This window comes from Mesocricetus auratus, unplaced genomic scaffold (genome assembly GCF_017639785.1).
Source record: "Mesocricetus auratus isolate SY011 unplaced genomic scaffold, BCM_Maur_2.0 Super-Scaffold_6730, whole genome shotgun sequence".
Taxonomy (NCBI): domain Eukaryota; kingdom Metazoa; phylum Chordata; class Mammalia; order Rodentia; family Cricetidae; genus Mesocricetus; species Mesocricetus auratus.
In genome coordinates this window covers 62902853-62926854 of record NW_024429184.1, presented here as the reverse complement: position 1 = coordinate 62926854, position 24002 = coordinate 62902853, and the positions used below count along the sequence as shown (strand labels likewise).

At 43.0% G+C, this 24002-nt stretch overlaps 1 protein-coding gene and 1 non-coding gene across 3 annotated transcripts in view; both read right to left on the bottom strand.

The window, feature by feature from the left end:
* Ncoa2 (nuclear receptor coactivator 2) overlaps positions 1–24002 on the bottom strand; it is a 228607-nt gene that overhangs the window by 170717 nt on the left and 33888 nt on the right. The gene's annotated exons all lie outside the window — the stretch shown is intronic.
* Positions 17489–17595, bottom strand: LOC121139097. Its single transcript, XR_005875933.1, has one exon. It is a non-coding gene; the product is annotated as a U6 spliceosomal RNA (small nuclear RNA).

The following is a 24002-nucleotide window of genomic DNA, read 5'->3' as shown; positions in this document are numbered from 1 at the left end:
CGAGCTGGGCGTTCACACACAAGTGTCTACACTGGAAAGCCTTTAGCTGCAGAAAGAAAGCTCTAAGTTCATACTTCAGTTATGTATTCTCTATAAATGCTATCCACAGATCTTCAGATAACAATGGTTCAAAGTAAAACTACTCAGATCTCTTAACAGAACAAAAAAGTACAAAACCCAAAAAGCTCTAGTGTTACTCAACTGACTCCTAGGGAACCTAAACATTACTTTACAAAGGTCAGAGCCCAAGACAACACAGCACAGCACATGAGACAATGGGACTTTTTAATTTCAATCTTGATGTCAGTTTTTGTATCTTAATTGACTCTCGTTCAAAGTTCTAGGTCCTGATAGAATACAAAACCTTACCGACCCCCCCCCACTCCACATCCACCCCCTGAAAATCTAACTAGTACAACCCCAACCTCGTAAACCATGCAAGGCAGTTTCCTTTTCACAGTCTTCTTCTGTTTACTAAGAGTTCACAGCTAGGCACAACAGAGGTAACAGAGCTGTCCCTCAGAGTGAGACTCTGAGGCTGTGTCAGAGACACATTTTTCAGGCATTAAACTGCACAGCACCCAGAAAAACCAAAGCAGACTCAGACATTAGCCATGTGCCTCTTCAGTTGAGCTCTGCAGGGTACGGTCCTTTTGCTTCCGTTTTGGTCTTTTTGAGGAACAGTCTCTCCCAATGGCCTTGAACTTCCATCCTCTGCTTCAGGATCCCATGTGCTAGGACTCTAGGCATGAGCATGACTTAAGTTACTCTTTTAAATACTTACAATTTTGCAATGCCAAATTCTCATTATTCATTAAGGTGGTAGCCAAATATTGGAACAAGATAAAAGCACGGCAATGTCAGAATTCTGGCAAAGACATTAAGACTCAACGTAGTTTTCCCGAACATAGACAAACCACAGTTTAAACGACAAGGCACAACTTACATTATCACACAGGGGGTCCGTGTAAAGTTCAGTTCACTGTAAATTCAAATGGCTACATTTACAAGTAAGTTTCAAACTATGCTTAATAATTAAAAGAAAACCATCATTGGATTAGTAGGGACACTACATTACAGGTTACTTCCGAGCCCCTATCTAGAATACTGGTCACAAGGAAACTTCTTGCCTCCAACTCCTAATTCTATGAAGGTGGCCCCACTTCTGTAGAAGTTGAAAAACAAGTCAGCCAAAATCCCCTGTGACTATTTGAGGCACAAATGCTGTCTGTAGCTGTTCTTTTGAGGTAAGGTGGATACTTTGCAACGTGAATGTGTACAAGATATATCACTATTTAAGCATATTTAGTCACAGTATACCTCAAATTAATGTTTCCTCTTTTAAATAACTCAAAGTGGACGCACACTTACTTTCTTCACTGATGGCTCTGCGTCTATTTAATCTGGAAAGATCAAACTCCAGGAGTCCACAGTTCAGCAGACCACATGCTTTATGCAAGTGTGGTGGAGGGGTTGCTCCATACAGAGAGAAGAAAGCACCCGAGTCATCACACAGAGGAGGTGAAAACTACATTATTTTTATGACAGAGCACATTAAACATTAGCTCAAGACATCGGAGCATGTCTATGAACGAAATGCTCCCACCATTTACGTCTCTGTGTTGGGCCAAAGCAAAGAACCCTATCCCGTTTCGTACTCCAAACCCTCATTCCTTTCCCTTCCTTCCTTCATCCCAATACCTAACTGCATCATAACAAAGTGCTGGATGAACTGCTTTTTACATTTCATTTATACTTTATGTGTATTGGTATTTCACATATGTGTGTCTGTGTGTGGGTGTCAAACTTCCCAGAACTGGAGTTACATACAGTTGTGAGCTGCCATGTGGGTGCTGGGAATTGAACCCAGATCCTCTGGAAGAGCAGCCAGTGTTCCTAATCTCTGAGCCATCCATTTCTCCATCCTCCTGGGCTACTCTTTTTACAGTGCTTACAGGCCAGATGCAAAGGACTTTACATTTACAAAACCCCACCAAGTCCAGAATAATATCAAATATTCACACATCTACTCGTGTGTATTCTGGAGTGCTGGGACTACAGAGTCAGCATTAGTTCCTCGGCATGGTTCTCAAGCTCTAATCTCCCAAGTGCCAGCACTGGGCATGGGCCTGAGACTCTGAACCTATCTTAGTAACAGCCACCACTGCCCTGCTCAGAAGAGTGACCTGCTGTGCTGAGCCTCCTTCAGAAACCACTGGATATGGATGACAGTTTACAGAAACCAGTGTGCAGAGGCACGGGAGCTGGGAACGAGAGACCTGGCTGTCTATGGGTAGAGCCAGCAGAGCCAGGACACACTGGTGACACCATCTTCTGTGTTTCTCACTTCCGGTTCTCAGCACAAATCCCTGTCATCTTGCTCTAGCCAAGATGTTCCCGAGTAGGGGAGGGTGCAGCAGCTTGCCCAAAGGCACAAAGAGACTGTTTTCTACGAGTGGGTGACATGGGTGGGACACAGCCATGGGAGACGCTCTGTACATGGAGCATTCTGCTAACTGTTCTGGCCCTCCTTCCACCATTCTACGTCAACTAGTCCTTCCACTTTTCAAGTACGTTGGCCTAGGTCTCCATTCATACAACAACTTTCTGTCCACACCATTTGTTCTGTATGCTGCTTAGTCTTGAATCTGAAAACAGTCCTTACCATGTCCAACTCTGCCTGGAGAGACGGTTCAACCAGTAAAAGCTATGCTCACAGCCAAAATGTCACATCTGACCCTCCCAGAAATTGGTGGCTTTAACTGTAAACCTGACCCAGCCTTACCACCCCTTGCTTTTCAAGACAATTTATACCTTCATGCTGACTTGCCTAAGCTCATTTCTCTTTTCAGGTGGGTCAAACACGAGCTCTGTAGATTCTCACTGAACACAGGCTGAGTGACCCCTTTGGTCACCATGCTTTCCAACATCAAGAGGCCCAGTCCACAAAATACCCACACTTCAAAACACCCAATGGTAGTTAGTGACTCTTTCACACAACATTACAAATCCTCTCTACCCAACTCCACACTGTGAATATCTTTAATTTGAAAATTTGAGTCCTAAAGTAGACCAAAACCTCCATTTAATATTCGAACTAGAAAATGTCACACGACAAACTTTGCTTTATGCCAGGCATATTTGGAAGGCACAAGCAAGAGGATCTCTGCGAGTTGGAGGCCTATGTGGTTTATACACCAAGTTCTAGGCCAGACAGTAAGATCTTGTCTCAAAAAAAAAAATAAATAAAATTCATGCACAAGAATTATTTAAACATTGAACAAAATTACCTTCAGGCTGTTGCAAGATATTCGACTACACTGTGTAAAGAAATGTCACTGTGATTGGTTTAATAAAAACTTAATGGGCCAATAGCTAGGCAGGAGATATAGGAAAGACTTCAGGACAGAGAGCTCTGGGAAGAAGAAAGGTAAAGTAGCCAGCCAGATGGAATAACCAGGATAGGTATAATGGAGATGAGGTAACTAGAGCATAGAAGAATGTAGATGAAGAAAATATGGATTAATTTAAGTTATAAGAGTCAGTTAGAAACAAGACTAAGCTAAGGCCAAGTTTTCATAATTAATAATAAGTCTCTCTGTTGGCTTTATTTGTTTTTGTTTTGTTTTGTTTTTTTGGTATGTGTGAGCTGGAAGCCGAAAGAAAAATCTGTCCACATCAGGCCACATATATAAGCCACAAAAAAGCATAAATGAATTCCATGTCTGTGAAAATCTTCCGAAATTAAACCCAGTTCTAGACCAACACACCTAACACCTTATGGCAGTGTTCACCTGGAAAATCGTCCTGCTGGTTCTTTGGGACAATTACATCTCGATCCTTAGTATAGGCCACCAAATATTCGTGATAAATGGATGAGATATCAAATGACAGCAAACTAATGAAAGAGGTGTTCGAAAGGTAGGGCAGTGTCAGCCAGCTCCTAGCCTGGAATCCACAGCCTTCAGCCATCCAGAGCATAGGTACCATCATCCCTGTCACCAGTCTCTGATCCAGCCCTTTTCTTATTGTCCACCATGAGCTCTTTATAAAGAGCTGATAAAAGACATTGGCATGGATACCAGAATGGTACCTAGAAAGTACAAAAGAGATAGCTGCTCTCAGCCACAATAGCAAGGGTTACTAACAAGTGTGTGACTCAGGTAAAGCAACACTAGACAGACTAAACAAATTCACACTAGGCCAGAGGGCCTGTGCTCATTGGGTTTTTGTTTGTTTGTTTGTTTGTTTTCTAATTGTGATAAAAATACACATAGCATAAAGTTACCATCTCAACCATTTTCTAAGTGAGAGTTCAACACTGTTGCCTGCATTTATCTATGTGCACTGTTATGCAACCAATCTCCACCATTGTTTTCATCTTGCAAAATTGAAACTGGGTACTAAACAACTCCTAGTTCTCTCCCACATGTTCCTAGCCCCCTCATACTCCCTGCTCCTAGCCACTGGCACCAGCCTTCTATGCTGTGCCTCTACAGAGTTGACTGGGCACCCTTTCTTACATTTGTTTTATTTTATGTGTGTGTGTGGAACAAACTTGCATACTTCCCAGCTGAGACACTGGGTCAAAAGTGGGGGTGAGGGGTGTGCCAGGCACTCTCTACAACCACCCTCAAGGGTACCTTCCCAATGCACTAGACCCTACCCAATGTTTCCACTGCCTCACAAGCCTTTAGCATCTAGGCCTGTGGAGACACAGCACATCCACACTACAGCATTCTCTATGCTGAGCTTCTACCACCAAAGGTCTCCTCCTCCTTTATCCTCAACACAGGACAGTCTCTACTGCAGAATGAGATTTGTCAACCGGGGTCAAGTGTCAGAAGCTGCCACAGCCACACTAGCTAACTCACAGCCATGAGAAAACACTTCTGTAAAGTCACTGCCGACTTATACCTGCCAGGAGCCCCATTCTGGTCAGTGAGACCTTGACAAGAAGGTAGGGGCCAGAGTAATGAGACAGTGTGGAATCCACTTGTCCAGTCCCATCAGTCTGAGAAAGTGGTCGGGATCACAAATCCACTCTGAGATTTGCAGAGGGTTTCTCCGCTCAACGGTTAGGTCCCTGACCTCTGTGTACCATCCATAGAAGGAAAAGACAAAGGTCCAATTCCCAATACTGTTATGGACTCTCAGCGAAGACCAGTACAACCAAGAACACTGACCACTGTGCAGTCTTTTTTGCTTTTATGTTTTGTTTTGTTTTTTCCAAGACAGGGTTTCTCTGTGTAGCATGGAACTAACTCACAGAGATTTGCCTGCCAATGCCTACTGTACAGTTTTTTTTTTAATGAAAGAAAAAAATAAAATAGGTTCTTCAAGAAGAGGCGAACTATAAATGCAGTTAATGATACTTGGTGGCTCAAATAAACACAGGGATTGTTTGTTTTGTTTCTGGAGCTGAAGCCTCCATGAGGTACTAGAACTGTAACCTGGTCTCAGGCAATGCTTAACTGTCATATTCCTTGATACATACACTTAAAACACAAATTAAGTAGTAAAAGTCCTGCAATACTGCATGTCCTCCCCAACAATGGCTTTGACTGTGTGAATTACTAATGAACTTTTCCCCTACAGATAAAACAGATACAACTCAGAAACAGTTCTATTAAGTATCTACACTATTACTTGCTGGCCTCACACATTTTTTATTATTTTTATTTTATGTACATTGGTGTTTTGCCTGTATGCATGTTTGTGTGAGGCTGTCAGATCTTAGAGTTACAGACAGTTATTAGCTGCCTGTGGGTGCTGGAAATTGAACCTGGGTCATCTGGAAGAGCAGCCAGTGCTCTTAACCACTGAGCTATCTCTCCAGCCCCCTCACACATGTTTTTAATTAGCAGACTCTAACTTCTGTACAATGACATGCAAGGGAAAAGCTTTCTGACTTCCCACAGTAGTGGCAGCTACAAGGGCAAGTGACAAACTTGGCCCACTTACCCAGCATCTTCATTTAAATGTGTTGTCCCTACATGTGTTTTGTACAAATGCCACACTTCAATCACATAAAGCCTTTAACTTGGCGGACTTTAGCCTCACATTAGTTTCTGAATGTGAAGGATTTAAGAAGCTCTTGGATTCTTTCCTCTTTAAAAATAAAAAAAGGAAAACTTTTTTGAAATGCTGCAAAATTTGTTATCACTGCTACAAAATGATCAACCTTATATCACATGAAATTATGTAATACATCAGCCATTTGTAAATGATCTATGTATTTTGACAAATGAATGTCATGAGTTTCTTATAGCTTTAAAATTCATAGTATCTGAATTGTTTTTATATTTTTTATTAAATTAGAAACAATCTTATTTTATATGTCAATCCCAGTTGCCTCTCTCTCCCATGTCCCCCAGCCACCCCCATCCCATCCCTCTTCTGCTCCATAGAAAGGGTGGGGCCTTCCATGGGGATCATCAATGTCTGTCACATCATTTGGGGCAAGGCCTAGGCCTTCTCCAGTGCTGAATTATTTTTAAGTTTACCACATTAGGCAGTAAATTTCAGGATCCTGAAAACTAACTGAATAGAAACTAACAAAATACAATGGAAACACCTATGATCAGACCAAGACACATCGGACTCCTTTCAGTAACGGACTTTTATGGGTAAATGTTTTAGTTTTTATAAAATTTGAAGGATCTGATCAATCATTTTCCTCAGTTTAAAGCATAAAATTTTTAGTTCTTTCTAACCTTGCCCAATTCAAATAAAAGCAGTAATGTTAAGGCACGTACAGTTTAATGCTATATTATCATTACTCTGAAGAAAATGCAAATAACTCCATCTAGTTCCACATTTTGCTTGATCATTCTCACATGAAACTGGTGTGTTTCCCACGTTCTCGTGTGCTGACTTACTGACAACTCCAGACACTGAGAATGTACTAGATACACTTTACAGTATTGATGTATTCTTATTGTAGACTCCAAGGATGTTTGTTTAACACAAAATATAAATGACACCACAGAACAGGTGACATGCAGATAACATCTCAGCCATTAACTGTTACACTATATCGCTTTACTGCAAGCAAGTAAACATTTAGTATCTTCTATAAACTGGTAAAACTTCCAAGAACTGAAGTCTATCAAATAATCCTTTAAAACATGTTTTATCAATAAAATTGGTGAACAATTCTACCTATGCCTTTTCCTAAAGTTTTATTCTGTCATACTTAACATCCTTCCCAAAGTATCATTAAAAACATATTAAAATAATGGATGATCCATTCTAAAACTATCACCATTTCAAAGGTGACTTAAGACCTCCAGTATCAGTCCTGAGTCACAGCACTTAAACAGTAAATGAGTGACAGAACCCTAGCTATTTCCCTTTAATCATTACAATACCAGCTGAAATTTTCATTCCACTTCAGGGTTAAGAGAAAACTGAGAAGAAAAGTCAACATAAATTCTATAGGAAAATAGGCTGGGCCTTTAAACCTAGCATCTGGGAGGCAGAGGCAGGCAGAGCGTTCAAGGCCAGCCTGGTCTGTAGAGTGAATTCCAGGACAGCCCTGAGAAACCCTGTCTTGAAAAACCAAAACAACCCAATTCAGAACCCACCACACGCAGGGTCCCTGCTGACGTGAGACAGTGTCTCCCCTGAATGAGGATGAGGCCCTGAACCCTACTGGAGAGGGGAAGATGGCAGCCAGTGGAGGTGGTCAGGGTAGGAAAGGGAGAAAGGCAGCACACCGAGTGTGCAGCCCAGGTGCTGAAGGAAGACAGACCTGGGCGGGAACCAATGAGTTCAGGACCTCAGTCCCCTCAGCAGCCATCGCTACCCAGGGTCACAGCCCTCTAGTTCTCCTCCAACTCCCTAGCTCTGCCCAGGTTCTGCCCCTTCCAGCCAGGCGGATAAAACTGCACAGCACCTCTCGGTGTCTCTGTTCACAGGCCCAACAAGGCTCAAAAGGTTTTTGCCACTGACACCAACAGCAGAGCATTGGTAGACAGGCTGGAGAGTAGAGAAAGAGACGGGTGGACACAGAGACAGACAGCAGGCTTCTCTCTGGACCCGGGCAGGGATCAAAGCAAGACTGAGGAAGGAAAACAGAGGAAGTGGGAAAAGACATCATGACTGTCATGTTCTGACATCGGGACAAAAGTCAGGATTAGATATGTCAAGGCCTGTTTATTAACAAAACTTTAAGAATTTAGAAGATAAAACACAGCCCTAAACATCATTATAAAAGATAATAAACACTAAACTGTCTTAAAAAGGCAGTTCATTTGTTTAATGTAAAATCTGTCTCAAGTGGCGTTGATGCTCAGCTGCCATTGTGTAGTGAATCCCAGCAGCCAGGTACTCTACAAGTCATTTCACAGCCAAGTGCTTCAGCTGCACCTGGAAACGGTTAAGCTTGTCATGCCATGGATGTTAGGAGTTAGAGGTAAGGCCTGGAGACTAACCACATCTGAAAGCTAAATTATCATTTCACCATCAATGTAACACAGTTGTTACCCAGGAGTAAAAGGGCAGCAGGGACACATGGGGACACAGAGCTAATCACCTCCAAGGCCCTCATAGGCAGTTTTATCAGAGAATTTGTAAATGTATTGCATATGGCTTGTAAACTTCTCCTCAGCCCAGAGTGTTCTTCAAATTCAGAAATGTCACTTTTCAGCCAGATAAGATTTCAAAGCATTTTTAAGGAAGTACACAGTGTGGCTTTTGCCACCCAGCCAGTGACCGTGCGCATGGCCCCTTCTCTCTGGAATAACTCTGAAGAGACACAGGAACAAGCAGAACAATTCAAGCTAGAGCCACAAAACAATTCACAGTGGTCAGATGCAACCAAGTTCGACTTCTAGAAGTACTCAGTTTGACTTCTGGAAGAAGTACACACACTTACGTGGCCTTACTCCAGGTACCCTGTGAAGTTTTGTTACATGAAGACTCACTCTTAATTCTGATTTTTTTTTTTTTTAGCCATGAGACTTTAAATGCAACACAGGCTTTCTCACTAACTTTTATGTACCTAAAGTTCTCTGCCAATGCTCTTCCAAAGCAAGAAGTAGTGTTCACATCCACCCAATTACATGTACGTGACCATGTTCTCACACACACACTTTTAAGTGACTGAAGAAAAAAGATGCAAAGTGACTTGCCAAAGACCAGAAGACAGTACTGCACAGAGGAAAGGGTGGCTGCAAATTCAAACAGATGGGGGGAAGCAGAACTGAGACTGACCAAGCCTTAAAACCAGGGCCCCAGTCCCAACCGTCTCCCATAACTGCAAGAATGCCTCACACCCACCCCGTGGGGTACAAACCCAAGCAGTACAGGCTGCTTTCCCCAAAATAGCCTTCCCTCCCAGGCCCCTCTAGGAACTAGAGTCTACAACACTGTTTATATCCTATTATGATCGGATATGGGTTACCTGTTATGTTTTCTAATGTGCAGAAACCAACAATCTTTTTCTGTTTGTTTTTGAGACAGAGTCTCACTACGTAGCACTGACTGCACAGGATTCACAATGTAGACCAGGCTAGCTTCCAACTAACAGAGACCCACCTGCCTCTGCTTGGACTAAAGGCATGCATCACCATGCACAGCTACAGACAGGATCTTAACACTTTGCTCACACAACATTCCAATAGCAGTGCACCACTTTCCTGTGCATTCAAAGCTGAAAGCAGCTTGCTCTTCTGGCCCTTGCCCTGGCTCTGCCATTCTGACCTGTGTCACGGCTTTTAATAACTGTTTACAGTCATTGGGTGTAAGTATCAAAGTGGTTGCTTGAGCAGTAATTATTTCTTCTTGCAACATCCCTGTTGACAGGGACAAGCAAAATGAGACATAGGTCCAGGCCTGGGTCTGCAAGGAGCACAGTATGGCTATACCTGCTAAAGCTGGAATTTCAGACTATCACAGAAATGACTATCAATCTGAACCTGAGCTAGCTTCCTTTTCCCTTTTAAAAAATGCCAGCACAGCAAGCTGTTTCCTTTCACCAATTGAGGCCATTGCTGTGTTATCACAAAAGGCCCACGAGAGGAGAAGCTCTGCAGCCAGCCCCTGGACTGCAGGTGCCTGGCTAGTGCCTCTGCCATAAAACCCCAGGAATCACCAGTGCGAGGCAGGCAGAGGGGAAGGGGTAGGGAATGAAGGCAAACTAGACCAGTCCATGTCAGCACTCAGAAACAAAGCCTAGAGGTGTTAGCAAGTTACTACTGACTGACTTCACATGCACCCACTCCCAGTTGTTCCCAGCTGTTTGGACAGGGTGGGATTTCATTAGGCTCAGACAGACTGATGGTGACTTCCCCTTCAAAGCGGGGATGCAATGGCGCATTCAGTCAGAAGGCCAAAAAGGCTTTCTTTAATGTGAATAGAACGCACCACATCTTTGTTTACCAGGTGGGACTTGCTTCTGAAGTTTCAGATCTGTACTCAATTCACACACAATCACTCTCACCTTAAATTTCATAATACTACATGAGTTAAGTTATTGTACCAAAAAGAATTTTTTTTTTTGCTTTTGGTTTTGGTTTCCGAGACAAGGTTTCTTTGTGTAGCCCTGAACATCCTGGAACTCGCTCTGTTAAACATGCTGGCCTCAAACTCAGAGATTTGTAGGTTTCTGCCTCCTGAGTGTTGGAATAAGAGGTGTGCACCACCACCACCAGATGAATTCTTTTAAAGGAAGAAAATATATAAAAGTTAGACCTGCTAAAGCATAATCAATGAAGCTCACTTCAAGCCAAAGCCTTTTTGTGCCATAAAAATAAAACAGGCTGTGGATGCTGACCAGTCCTAGGAGCAGGGACGCCTAGAAGTGAGTCAGGTGGTGGTGGCACACACCTTTAACCTCAGCATAACTGTGAGTTCAAGGCCAACCTGATCTACAGAGGGAGTTTAAGACAGTCAGGGCTGTTACACAGAGAAATCCTGTTGTTGTTGTTTTGGGGGGGGTGACTGTGTCATTGACATGGGTAATTTTACTGCCCTTCAAGACAGCAGGGCAATCAGGATTCTTAGGAAGGAAGTGGCTAGAAGTTTCATTAAAAGAAACTAAAACCAATGCATAAGTTCAATTATTCTCAATCACTGTGCTAAGTGCTTAGACAATAGCACAGACCTGACATGAATTACCAGCAAAGCGCGTGCTCTGTGGGTTTACAGGGGCTGCAGGAGACCGCCCCGGACTTCTTTTCACAGCAGAGATGTGGCGGTGAGGTTCTCTGAGACGCTAAGCCTGAGGAAAGGCAGAGCAAAGCCCAAGTTCTTACACGGGGTCACAGGACCAGTCAAGTCAGAAGGGACCAGCCCACCCATACAGGTATGTCTGGCCAGTGTTCAACAAGACCAGGCAAAGCTATCAGCTTCTGCTTATTTTAGTCAGGGCACTAAATCCCAAGGGAGGGGTTTGGGCATGCCGGCAGCTGAAGGGATGCGATGGGCCATACTCGACCTCTGGGAGAGGCTCAGAAGGGGACTGCAGGAGGAGGGAAGGTGAGCCCAGGCAAAGGGGTACAGAAAGCAGCAAGATGATCGCTCCAATAGGTGTGTGGCAGTGCCAGAGCACGGAACCCAGGAGGCCAGGAGAGAACTGGTTTGGGTGGGGACCCAATTGTTTCATTCTGCTGTGTGACATGGAAGGTGTGAGCAAGACACCAGACAAGTGGCAAGCGGGGAGTCAGAGCGTGAGGACAGTCAGACTGGAATCTGTAGGTTTGGAAGCTACTCAAACAAGGGCGGTGACAAAGGCCTGCAGTGAATAGGACCACTTGAAGAAGAGCGTATTGGTGGGGCAGAGAGGGGTGAAGGATACACCAGAAGGAAAGCTAGCCACAGCCATGGACAACCGGCCAGAGACACTGAGTTAAGCCGAGGTCAAGCTCAGCTCAGTTAAGAGTTCATCAGGGACCTGGTGGCCATGAACATTGTGATGGGGTGAAACATTAAGCATTTGATGTCAAGTTGAGTGTTTAGCTCAATGGGAGTATACTTGCCTAGTATACACAGGCCCTAGGCTGGATCACAGGAATAATAGTAAAACAGCAACGGCTCCCAGAGTGGGGGCGGCCCCCGCCGCCTGTTTGCGCAGGCTGGAGTCCTCCAGCCAAGTCCCTGGTTCCAAAGAAGCCTCCACCGGGTCCTTTGCCCCCGAGAGATCCAAATGAAAAGCTGATGCTTCCTGCCTACCCGCCTTCACTCTTCCCTGGTGAGTGGCTCCACTTGGTTGCTGCCCCTGTGCTATCCTCGGCCTTCCACTGTTACCTGAAGACCAGCAGCCCTCCCAGGATCCTCCGGGTCTTCAGGACCAGCCTGGGCCTGCTGAGACCAGCGGTCACACAGACTGAGCAGCTAGAGTGTTCTCATGAAGTGTTTTTCTTTCATTAGTCCATCACTTTTTACTCAAAATTCCTTAAACTGAAGCAAGACTAAGCAACACATGATTTTTCAATGAGTCCTCTGAAAACTTATGACAAAGCATACTATGAGGGCCCATCACTCTATGAGCACAGCTCTTATAGAAGGGATAGGCTGGACATCCATCCACCAGTTCAGCTAGTTAAGCCAGGACATTCAGAACAGAATATTTTCAACATTTTTCTGCTATTAGTATAAAAGGAAATTTAGACAACTTTTCATACCTGAGTGGACATAACTTTCAGGTGAGGACCAGCCAGGTCAAAAGACCACCAGTGACCGACCCTTCCTTCCTCTGGGTTTATTTTTTCCAAAGGACTCACTGAAGTGACTTGATTTTGGTCCATTTATTTTCTAGTTTGTATCTTGCATATTGCAACTTCTTATTTAATCAATGTTTGGCTTTCATCAAAAAAAAAAAAGTAATTTCTAGGCTAGGAAGATGGCTCAGGGTACCTGCCTGCCTTGTAGGCAAACCCAAGTCAGTTAAAAATACAATCAATAGAGCGAATTCCAGGACAGCCAAGGAGGCTACAGAGAAATACTAAAAATCAAATCAAATCAAAATAGGAGGGGGAAGGGAGGGAGGGAGGGAGGGAGGGAGGGAGGGAGGGAGGGAGGGAGGGAGGGAAAGAAGAAAGAAGAAAAGCAAAAACACCGGGGGTGGTGGCGCACGCCTTTAATCCCAGCACTCGGGAGGCAGAGGCAGGCGGATCTCTGTGAGTTCGAGGCCAGGCTGGACTGACAGCATCCAAAACAATACAGAGAAACCCTGTCTCGTAAAACCAAAAAACAAACAAAAACCCAGGATTCCTGGGACTTTCTGGCAGCCAGACTTGCCTAATCAGCCCATTCCAAACCAGTGAGAGATTCTGCTCAAAACATGTGAATAACCCCAAGGAACAATGGCTGAGGTGGCCTCTGGCCTCCATTCGCAGTTTGCACATGAGCACAAGCACCTCTCAAACACAAACATACACACACATCACAACGAATGCATTCTTTTGTAATTGCATCCTTTAAGTTCTCAGAGTGTCACAAGGATCTCTCCATGCATGTGATCCAATTAACCTAATAATCTATTTTTTAGCAGAATACTCAAAGCAATTCTTTGAAATAATCATTACTACTCTGGTGTGGCTTGATACCCTTTTAATTTAATAAACATTTTTAAACATCTATATTCCAGAGTACTAGGTACTTACAGCAGTACTTCGCTTCATCATGGGGTGAGTACAAATGCTTTCATTTTTAAATGAGGAAGATGAAGCTCAAATTGTTGAAAAGAAAATCACCAAAGGACCACCAGCAATACAAAAATACACATCACTTTTCTGGAAAGGAAGGAAATTTAACACTGTGTTCCTAATCTTCAAATACAAATCTAGACAATGGTGTTTCTCAGGAAAATATTTACATCTTTTAGGTATTTGTGAAGAGTTCAATGCTAAGGGTAATGAAAACAAGGTTCATCTAAGGTGTCCTATGAAGAATATGTTTACATAACCGCAACCTTTAAAAGGAATAGAACTTGTACCGCTGAGATGTCTCAGGATTAATGATGGCTCCTCCTGATGACATGAGTTTTATCCATGAGACCATGATGGAAGGAGGGAACTGATTGCTACAAGTTATGCTCTGACCACAACACAAGCAAAGTGGCATGTCTATGCTTATGCACATATGTATGCGCACACACACAGAAGTAAATAAATGTAAACTTCTAAGAGAAAATCACAGCAGTCTGCTTCAGGGTAAAAGATACATACTCTGGAAGAGTGGATGATAGTTCTCACAAGTTTGAACACTTCCGATATAATGAATTTATTTGTGGGACAAATCAAGGTGATCAAAGACTGCTGTAATTAAAGGTGTTTGGCACACATGTTGGTCCTCAAATGCTTGCTTGTCAAATGTCTAATCCATACACTGTGGCACTTAGCACACTGTATATAAAATTGTACATGCAAATCTAACAAAATTAAGCTATTATATATTGGGAGGTGAATGCTGATTGAGCTAGTAATGTACTTATATCTTTATTACTATGTCAACTGTATGTATGGCACATGGCCAAATCAGTCATGATCAATATGAAGAACATTTAAAAATGTTGGAAACAAGAAGACATATGCTGACCTACACTAGTAACACCACACAAGCAATTCTCTAAAGGGAGGATAACTTTGCGGGGGATTGAGACAGGGTTTCTCTGTGAAACAGTCTTGGCTGTTCTAGAAATCACTCTGTAGGCCTGGAACTCACAGAAATTTGTCTATCTCTGCCTCCCGGGTGCTGGGATTAAAGGCATGTGCCGCAGTCACCCAGCTAAGGTGGGGTGGATAACTTTAAACATAAACCAAAGATGGAGTTTTCAAAAGCACTTTCAACACCTATCTATTTACTGAGGCTCTACTACATGCCAAACACTATTCTGGGTCCTGGGGGCCATGCAATAAGTAAGATAAAGGGGGAGGGGGAGAACAAACCAAAAAATTATCACCATGAAATCTTTATTCCACTAGAGACTGATTCATTTCCTGCCATATTCTAACTCCAAAATACTGCCCGAAGTCCTCAGCTTAAGAAATCTCCCCTAGCCGGGTGGTGGTGGCACGCGCCTTTAATCCCAGCACTCAGGAGGCAGAGGCAGGCAGATCTCTGTGAGTTCCGGGCCGGGCGGGACCGACAGCCTCCAAAACAATACAGAGAAACCCTGTCTCATAAAACCAAAAAAAAAAAAAGAAAGAAAGAAAGAAAGAAAGAAAGAAAGAAAGAAAGAAAGAAAGAAAGAAAGAAAGAAAGAAAGAAAGAAAGAAAGAAAAAGAAAAAAAGAAAAGAAATCTCCCCAAGCCATGCCAAAGTTCAACAGGAAAACTGCCACTGACAGTGGGCACGTTCAACAGTGAAAACAGTGGGACCTAATGCCTGACATCTTGACTCTGAGTGATTCCCTCATGATTCTACTAGGCTTCTAACTCCGTCTGGTGCTGTTGCTTCCCTCTGTGAGTAAAGAGAAGTGGCCATACATACATGAAGCCTAAGTGAAACCACCTCGTAAGAGTCTGATATTTTTACATGGAACCTAAGTTAGAACATCTACCTGCCCCAGGGTTAGAAGACCCCAGACCTTTCAAGAAAATACCACTTACAAACTACAAATTGCATAGAAACCCCTGTCCAGACTTAAACTTGAAGCAGAGAAAGGATAATGCCTAGAAATTTTTGAACATTACATGTGAAAGATGTGTTTTATTGCTGTAAGCAAATACCTTTCTTCCTAAAAAGCAAGCCAGTCATCAATTTTAAATCCAGCAGAAACACTTAAGAACACAAGCTTCCCTATCAGTTGCCTACTTCGCCTGGAAAGGGTACACAAGGGTCTTATCATAGTACCTTGCAAAGCTTTAGGATTCACAACCCATCGCTGCACTGTGAAGCATCGAATGGAGCCAGTACAAATGCTAGCTGTGTCCACTAAACCAGGAGCATTGCTGGTGTGGCCTACAGCCATCTTCCCTTGGCCACTGCTGGCACTTTGGACTTCTCTAGGGCTTTCTCTAGGAAACAGCACTTTCCATTCTTTCTGAGAGCTTGTGATTTCTCTTCTGCTGAAGGTGGTGAAGGTAGAAAGAAAACTAAATGAGCATCCTCTGCTGGAAACATGCATGCCTTGCATTTCTGCTACCAAATTCTATTCTTTTAAAATATATTTTAAATGACCTCTTCTGCCAGTGTACAAAAAAATACATAGAAAATTCAGTTGTGCTTCTATTTGATAGCAATGAACAATCTATTAGGCTACAATACTCAGCACTAATAGTCAAGGTGAGGACCATGCACTGAAAACCACAGCCCACGGCTGAAGAAACCAAAGACTGCAAAGGGGAAACAGCAGGACATTGTTAAAATGGCAAATACCCAAAATCAACCAGACAGCCAATGTAGCACCTATGAAAACTACAATGGTCTTCTGTATAGAAATGGAGAAAGAATCCTCATTCATGTGGAGATGGCAGAGCCCAAAATAATCAGAGTGTAAAGGAGCAATGCTGAAAGACTTGCACTCTTCAACCTTACAATTGTAGCAAGATACCACAATCAAAATAGTTTTACTGAAATACAGACCAAAAGCAAGCCTGGATCCCTGTGGTCAAATGATTTTCAACCATGCCAATACGATGGTCCATTCAACAGTCACATGGAAAAGAATAGAAGTGAACCAAGTACAGAAATACCTACTTTCGGGACTGAAACCACAGGAACTCTCACAAGCGGGTACAGCTGAGCTTTTGCCACCTCCGGCATGGCACTAAAAGTAACATCGAGGACAACTTGAACTTTATCAAAATTAAAGGTGTCATTGTCTTTTGACAATATCAAGACAATGACAAAACAATGGCAGAAATGGTGACAGGGCCTATCACAAATCAATGCCCCCACCTCAAGATGGGACTGTGGAGGAACCTACTACATATTACACAGTAGCAGCCCACTCTACGTAAACTGATCCATCTAGGATCATCAAACAAATCTTAGTACATGTTTAATGTCTCCAAAGTCAGCTTAGGACCAAGGAGTAAAGCATGGCACCTGAGTTCAAACTGTGGCAAAGAGCAAGCTTAGCTGTGTGCTCACAGCCACTGGTCTTCAGACAAATTGGTTATTATTCAAGAAGTTGGCACACGTTTTTCTGGTACAATTTACTAAAAATTCACTATTTATCCCTTCATCTCACCTTTCAAGCTACTAAAGTCCCAAGACAAAACACACAAATAGCAAGTTGCCCTACCAGTTTTCAGTGTGAATTTAATTAGTAGTGCAAACAGAACCCTTGCATTTAAGGGCAGTTCATAGCACATCTTTAAGAGGCCCCTGGAAGCCTTGATGATCCTGGTCCTTCCCCCAGAGCATCCCTAGCCATGCACCTGGAAAGCCAGATTCTTGGTTTTGTTTTAATTCCCCTTCCATCTGAACAGAGGATTAAATATCTCTGCCAGTTAAAATATTATTTGTGGAGTACTATCCCAATGTGCACTCTGGCCAAACACATCATTTAAGTAATAAGATTAACATTTTTTACAAAAGCATGGAATGCTTCATGAATTTGAGTATCATCCTTGTGCAGGGGCCATGCTAATCTCCTCTGTACTGTTTCAGTTTTAATGTATGTGTTGCCATAGCGAACACTGAAGATAAACTTTTTTAGGGCAAAATTAAAAATAAGAAGAAGATGAATCAAACTTTTGCCTAAAACTACTCTGGGTAACTGGAGTAAAGACCCTGATCCTAAGTTCTTAACAGTTTTCCAGACTAACTTATGCATCACAAAACTCTTTGTCTGTGGACAAAATGTTTACATGAAATTTGTAGCTTCAAGAAAATGACTAAACATAAAAACTTAAGTTTTAAGTAAAACTGTCATTATAAAAACTTAGTTCAGAGTTAAGGATTTAGCTCACTGGTAAAAGACTAACTACCCCAGGCCTCAACTGGGGTAGGAGCGGGGAGGTTTAATTTACTTTAAATTGTGGGAACTGTGTTTCTTAACTCCTTAAGAAAAAAAATGAAGATTTTTGATACATATTTTCTCTTACTGTTCAAAAACAGTACATTCTGTTTCTAGCTTTTTCTACTAATCTTAAAGAACTTAAAACCAAACCTTTCATCATTACAAAATCTGAAACAGTTTAATTATGAGTAAACACATTTCTAAATGTCCAGTCTCCAAACAGAATGCCAATATTTAGGAAGCGCAGTCCTTTTTTAAAGGAACACAGTAAGTCAATTCAGAGACCCCGGAACAGGCAAGTAGGGGTTAACAGGAATCAGAAACTCAACCCCCTAGGAAGAACCAAGGAAGCAGTTAGCTTCTGGAAAATTCCAAGTATTTTAAATCAAAACCTAGAACATACCCAGGTTTAAGAAGCCAGGGGCTCAGCCTACTGCTCCCACCTTCCATTCATGAGCATCTGCTCACAGACAAGGGAATCGCACGCTGCTCTCTTTCAGTGCCCATTAAGCATTCATAGAAAGGGGCTGAGTTTTTAGCACATATTTACTATATTGCCCAAAAGAATAGAATTTAAAAAATAAACAAGGAAAGGGTGGGGGTGATTATGTGAGTTAGAGCTGAAGAACCTGGGAAAACCAAGGAAACCTGGCAATCAAAACTAACAGTGCAGAGGCCATTCTTTGTAAAGCTACTTGGCATTTAGTTTTAAAAGTTTCTTTACAGCCGGGCGGTGGTGGTGCACGCCTTTAATCCCAGCACTCGGGAGGCAGAGGCAGGCGAATCTCTGTGAGTTCGAGGCCAGGCTGGACCGACATCCTCCAAAACAATACAGAGAAACCCTGTCTCGTAAAAACCAAAAAAAAAGTTTCTTTACAAAGTTTTGGAGTTTATTGAACAAGCTAAGTAAACAAGGAAGGTATTAACCCTATGTGAAGTGAAAGTTTATAGTCAGACATGTAGAAGATATTAATTTCTTTTCTGCTACTGTGATAAAACAGTATAAACAAAGAAGAGTTTGTTTTGGTTTACAGTGCGGAGTGGCAGCAAGAGGAGGCTATGGAGGCTGCCACAAGAAGCTGTGAGCTCACATACTTTAACAGAAACGAAGAGAGCTCATGGGAGCTAAGTGAGCCTTTTTAGTCTCAAAGCCCTCCAGTGACACACCTCATCCCCAACTGGTGATCAAGTGGTCAAATGTCTAAGCCTAAGCAGGACATTTCTCATTCAAAGCACCAAAGCATGCAAATGCAAGAGAGGATGGCAGCTTTGGTGCAGACTAGAATCTGGAAGCAGCCCCAAGCTCCTTTACCTGGCGGGTGGAGGAATAGGCTGGGGTGCAACTGCACTCTGGAGTACTGGCCACGATGAGAATGCATAGGCTGACACTAAACAGTCAGGTGCAAAAGGTGTACAATTCCAAGCATAGCATAAAGATCAAGGCTGCCAGCCTAATGGTGACAGCAGGAGGCGATTTAAAAACACAACACAATTTCTAATCATATACATTTGTGTCTGTATCTCATTATAGACATTTGTCAAAGTCTGCAATTTTATATTTAGAAAGGTGGAGACACACAGACACAGACACACACACACAGACACACAGACACACACATATACACAATATTATTTCTAACCCTCAAAACAAAGAAAACCCTGATTATCTCAGGAGTATTCCAGAAACGTTTTTTTTTTATCTTATTATAAAATGATTGTTTAGAGCCAGGTGTGATGGTTTACACCTTTAATTTCAGCACTCTGACAGAGGCAGAGGCCAGCAGATCTGTGTGTGTTTGAAGCAAGCCCGCTCTAACACGGTAACATATGGAGACATCTCAAAAAGCAAACAAACAAAAAATACAATGTTTCTTCTCCCACAACTGATACAATGTATAGTACTGTAGATATATAACAACTAGATAGAGATATATAGGTAGAAGAATAGTGTGAAAATGAGGGAGAGAACTAGATGACACATAGCTCTCCAGCTAGAGTGACAGGACAGATCTCATATGCAGCTAAAATCTTCCAAGACTGGGGAAATTAGAGAGGGGAGGGAGGGAGAGGGAGACAGGGAAAGGGGGAGCTAGGGAGAGAAAAGGGAGAGAATTGCCCTAGCTATTAATCCAAAAACACCATGAAAATGAGGTTTTTGCCTAAAACATTTAAGTTTTACACTTAGAAGGGAAGAAGTGCCATATCTGAGGGCAAAACTACACACTCCAAAAACAGTCTGCACTGGGGGGGGGGGGAGGAAATACAGTCTGCACTGTGGGGAGGGGGCAGGAAATACAGTCTGCATGTGGGGAGGGAGCAGGAAATACAGTTTGCACTGTGGGGAGGGGGCAGGAAATACAGTCTGCACTGTGGGGAGGGGACAGTAAACACAGTCTGCACTGTGAGGAGGGGGCAGGAAATACAGTCTGCATGTGGGGATGGAGCAGGAAATACAGTTTGCACTGTGGGGAGGGGACAGTAAATACAGTCTGCATGTGGGGAGGGGGCAGGAAATACAGTCTGCATGTGAGGAAGGGACAGGAAATGCAGTCTACAGGTGAGGAGGGGGCAGGAAATGCAGTCTACAGGTGAGGAGGGGGCAGGAAATACAGTCTGCACTGTGGGGAGGGGGCAGGAAATACAGTCTGCATGTGAGGAGGGGGCAGGAAATACAGTCTGCACTGTGGGGAGGGGGCAGGAAATACAGTCTGCACTGTGGGGAGGGGGCAGGAAATACAGTCTGCATGTGAGGAGGGGGCAGGAAATACAGTCTGCATGTGAGGAGGAGGCAGGAAATACAGTCTGCATGTGAGGAGGAGGCAGGAAATACAGTCTGCACTGTGAGGAGGAGGCAGGAAATACAGTCTGCACTGTGAGGAGGTGTAGGAAGCAGAGGAGGATAGATAAACAGTTCAAGAAAAAGACATTGAAACAGACACTCATGGGAAATGGTTAATAAGCTGATTATTTTGAGAACAGTAATTTTGACTTTTTAAGGAAAATTAATTTTTTCAAAGAGAAACCATGTTAAGTTGAAAACAGAAACAGAATAAAACAGAATAAATGAACTTTTTTTCTTTGGGACAGGGTCTCTGCTTAATATAGCTCTGAGTTGTGACCAGGCTGACTTTGAACTCACAGATATTCACCTACCTCTGCTTCCCAAGTACTAGGATTACAGGCATGCCCACTATGCTGGGCTAGATTTTAGGAGAATAAATCAGATGATGCATATTGAAGTCCTTAATTGTAAAAGTGTGACTAGTTTTGCTACACCCCTCTATTCTAATGAGCAGGAAAATCTTTTAACTAGTCAGCTAATCCCACTACAGTCACAGGCCATAAATAGAGAAGTGCATGTGTGGGACAGTCTCTCCAGCACTCCTATTCTGGTTCCTGGTAACACCACAAAATGAGCACTACTCAGTGTGCCGAAGGGGCTGCACTACTCTGAAACAGTCAGGCAGGGCCTATAAAGCGACAGTTGTGTTTCAGTCTGTTCATGCCGACAGTGTGGGAACTCTGGAGTGGGTATTACCATTTCCGTCTGGTGCAAGTCTAGGAGGGTTTCAAGACAAAAACCAAATGATGCATTTATTTAGCAACCCTCTCTGCTGCCCTGTGCCTTTCCAGCTTTGTTTTTCCAATTTAATACACAGTTGAGACAAATCAGTATTTGGTACAGGTAGATGGTAGTTGCTTTCCAAACAACTGGAAAAACTACACTCATTTCAACCTAATAAATATGCATGAACAGATACAAAATTGTAGACAAGCCTAACAAATCCAGGATTCTTTACACTTACCATTCTTCTAAACCTGTAATTCAAAGCCAAATTTGGCATCACATTATTTCTTTTAGCTTTATCTTTAAGTAAACCACAGGTATTCTTTGGAAGACGTTTTCGTACGTCCAGAATGTTTACCATTAAAGTTCAGTTTCTCACTGTGCCCTTTAAAATGCTAAGCAAATGTCTCCCAAACATTCCACGTGGGGACAGAACCACACCAGTGGTAACACATAAGCATTTTCTTAAGTTTTCCATAAAAAACAACAAACAAAAAAAGGAAGAGCAGGGAAGAGAGTGAATAATGCCAACAAAAGACAATGAAGAGGACAGGGAAAAAAGTATTCAGCAAAACCGTGAGGTAAAGGGAGCTGGGTAGGCCCTGAACAACCCAGGCCAACAGGTACCTTCACATTAAGGATGCACCCAAGGAACAATGGGAGACACAACAAAATAGTCGTCTCCACCTCCACTGGGGAGAACTCCTTAGCAGCATGGAGCCAAGAGCAGGGACTCCACCCACCATCAGCCACACTGTCCAGGCACAAGACCCATTTCTGGCTTTCAAGTTGAATCTAGGCAGATCCCAAAGATCCTATGAGAGCATCTTACCATACATAATTGCTCCTGGGACATGAAGTGGGAAAGTGACATCCATACAGCAGTGAGGTGTGACAATTATGATGTCTACACAGCAGGGGGTATGAGGACTGAGGAAGGGCACAGAGGAGAAGTAACTGGTTTTGCAGTAGGCATTGGTGGCATTGAATAAATTATGAATTTAAGAAAGAATGAGGCTGGAGAGATGACCCAGCAGTTGGGAGCACTGGCTGTTCTTTCGGAAGACAGGGGTCAAGTCCCAACACCCAAATGGCAGATCTACAACTCCAGTTCCAGGGACTGACACCTTCACACAGACATACATGCAGAAAACACACCAACATACATGAAAATGGGGGTGGGGGGAGGAATGGAGGGAGAGGGGGAGAGAGAGAGAGAGAGAGAGAGAGAGAGAGAGAGAGAGAGAGAGAGAGAGAGAGAGAGAGAGAGAGAGAGAGAGAGAGAGAGAGGGGCTATTAAGTGTTTCTATGTGAGCTGGCTCTACTCTGGTCTTAATCACAATCTAGTATAAAGTGCTCAAATTAAAAAAATCTCAGGGGCTTTGTGGGAAAGAGAGTAAATATGAGTATTTATGTATATGCAATATTGCAATATATATACATATGTATATATATATATTACTGTCAACCTGAATATTACAAATGGCTTTTCTACCTAAAATGTTTTGATTCTTTATTAATTTTGGCTTTTTTCTTAAGCATTTTATTCAGAATTATATATATATAATGCCTGCATTTGTTTTTAAAAATACAAAAACATGAGAAGTCATATAGCCTTTTTTTTCTCTCTCTCCTTTTTTTTTTTTTTTTTTTTTTTTTAGCTTGGAGCCAAACCTGTGACCCAGGCTAGTCCTGCAAGCTTCATGAATGACAGGAGGGCAGGAGGGGCTCAAGTTCAAAGGCTGGGATGTTGCTGATGGAGTGCTTGCCTAGATGGTGGGTCCCATCTTCAGTACCAGAACACAAAAGGAGATTATTTGGAAAGTTGGTGTACTCAGTAAACCATCATTGTTCTAGAATTAGGATTTTTTTAGGCAAAGGATTCCCAGGAAACCCCAAGTAACCCCAACTGACAAATTTTGCAGTGGCTAGTCAAAGCACACTATACGTGACAGAAGAGGACTCTTAAACCTAGAAACACCGGGTGTTCATAAAGGCAAGACTCCTGAAGACTGCCAGAAGGGGGTGTACCCAAGTCTACATGCAGTGACCTCCTGGCGAGCATTGCAGCAGTCTCAGTAGTGTTCCGAAGGGAGGACAGGAACACCCACCCATATCTAACTGCACATCCAACCCTCAGACACCCTACCCATGCTTGGAGAGAGAAGTTTTAAAAGTCCCCCTTACTAACAGCCCAGGCTCCCTCCACCACAGCCACGCCTTTCAGAGGAACCCCTAACCTCTCTCTCCTCCCCTCCCCTCCTCTCCTCTCCTCTCCTCTCCTGCTGACCTTGCTTCAGCTGCTGTGCCTCATTAGGAGAGGCTGAACACTGTTTTGAAATGAAACAAATTCAAAATAACAGCATTTGTGAGATTAACGTGAAGACGTGTTTGCCAATTTCTGAAGCACTGTGAGCATAATGGCACTAATTGCTACCGTTTCTTCTCTTTTGTCCTCAGGAGGTGGACTACATTTCCAGATACAGTGAAAGACTACCAACAGAGTAATAGTTACAC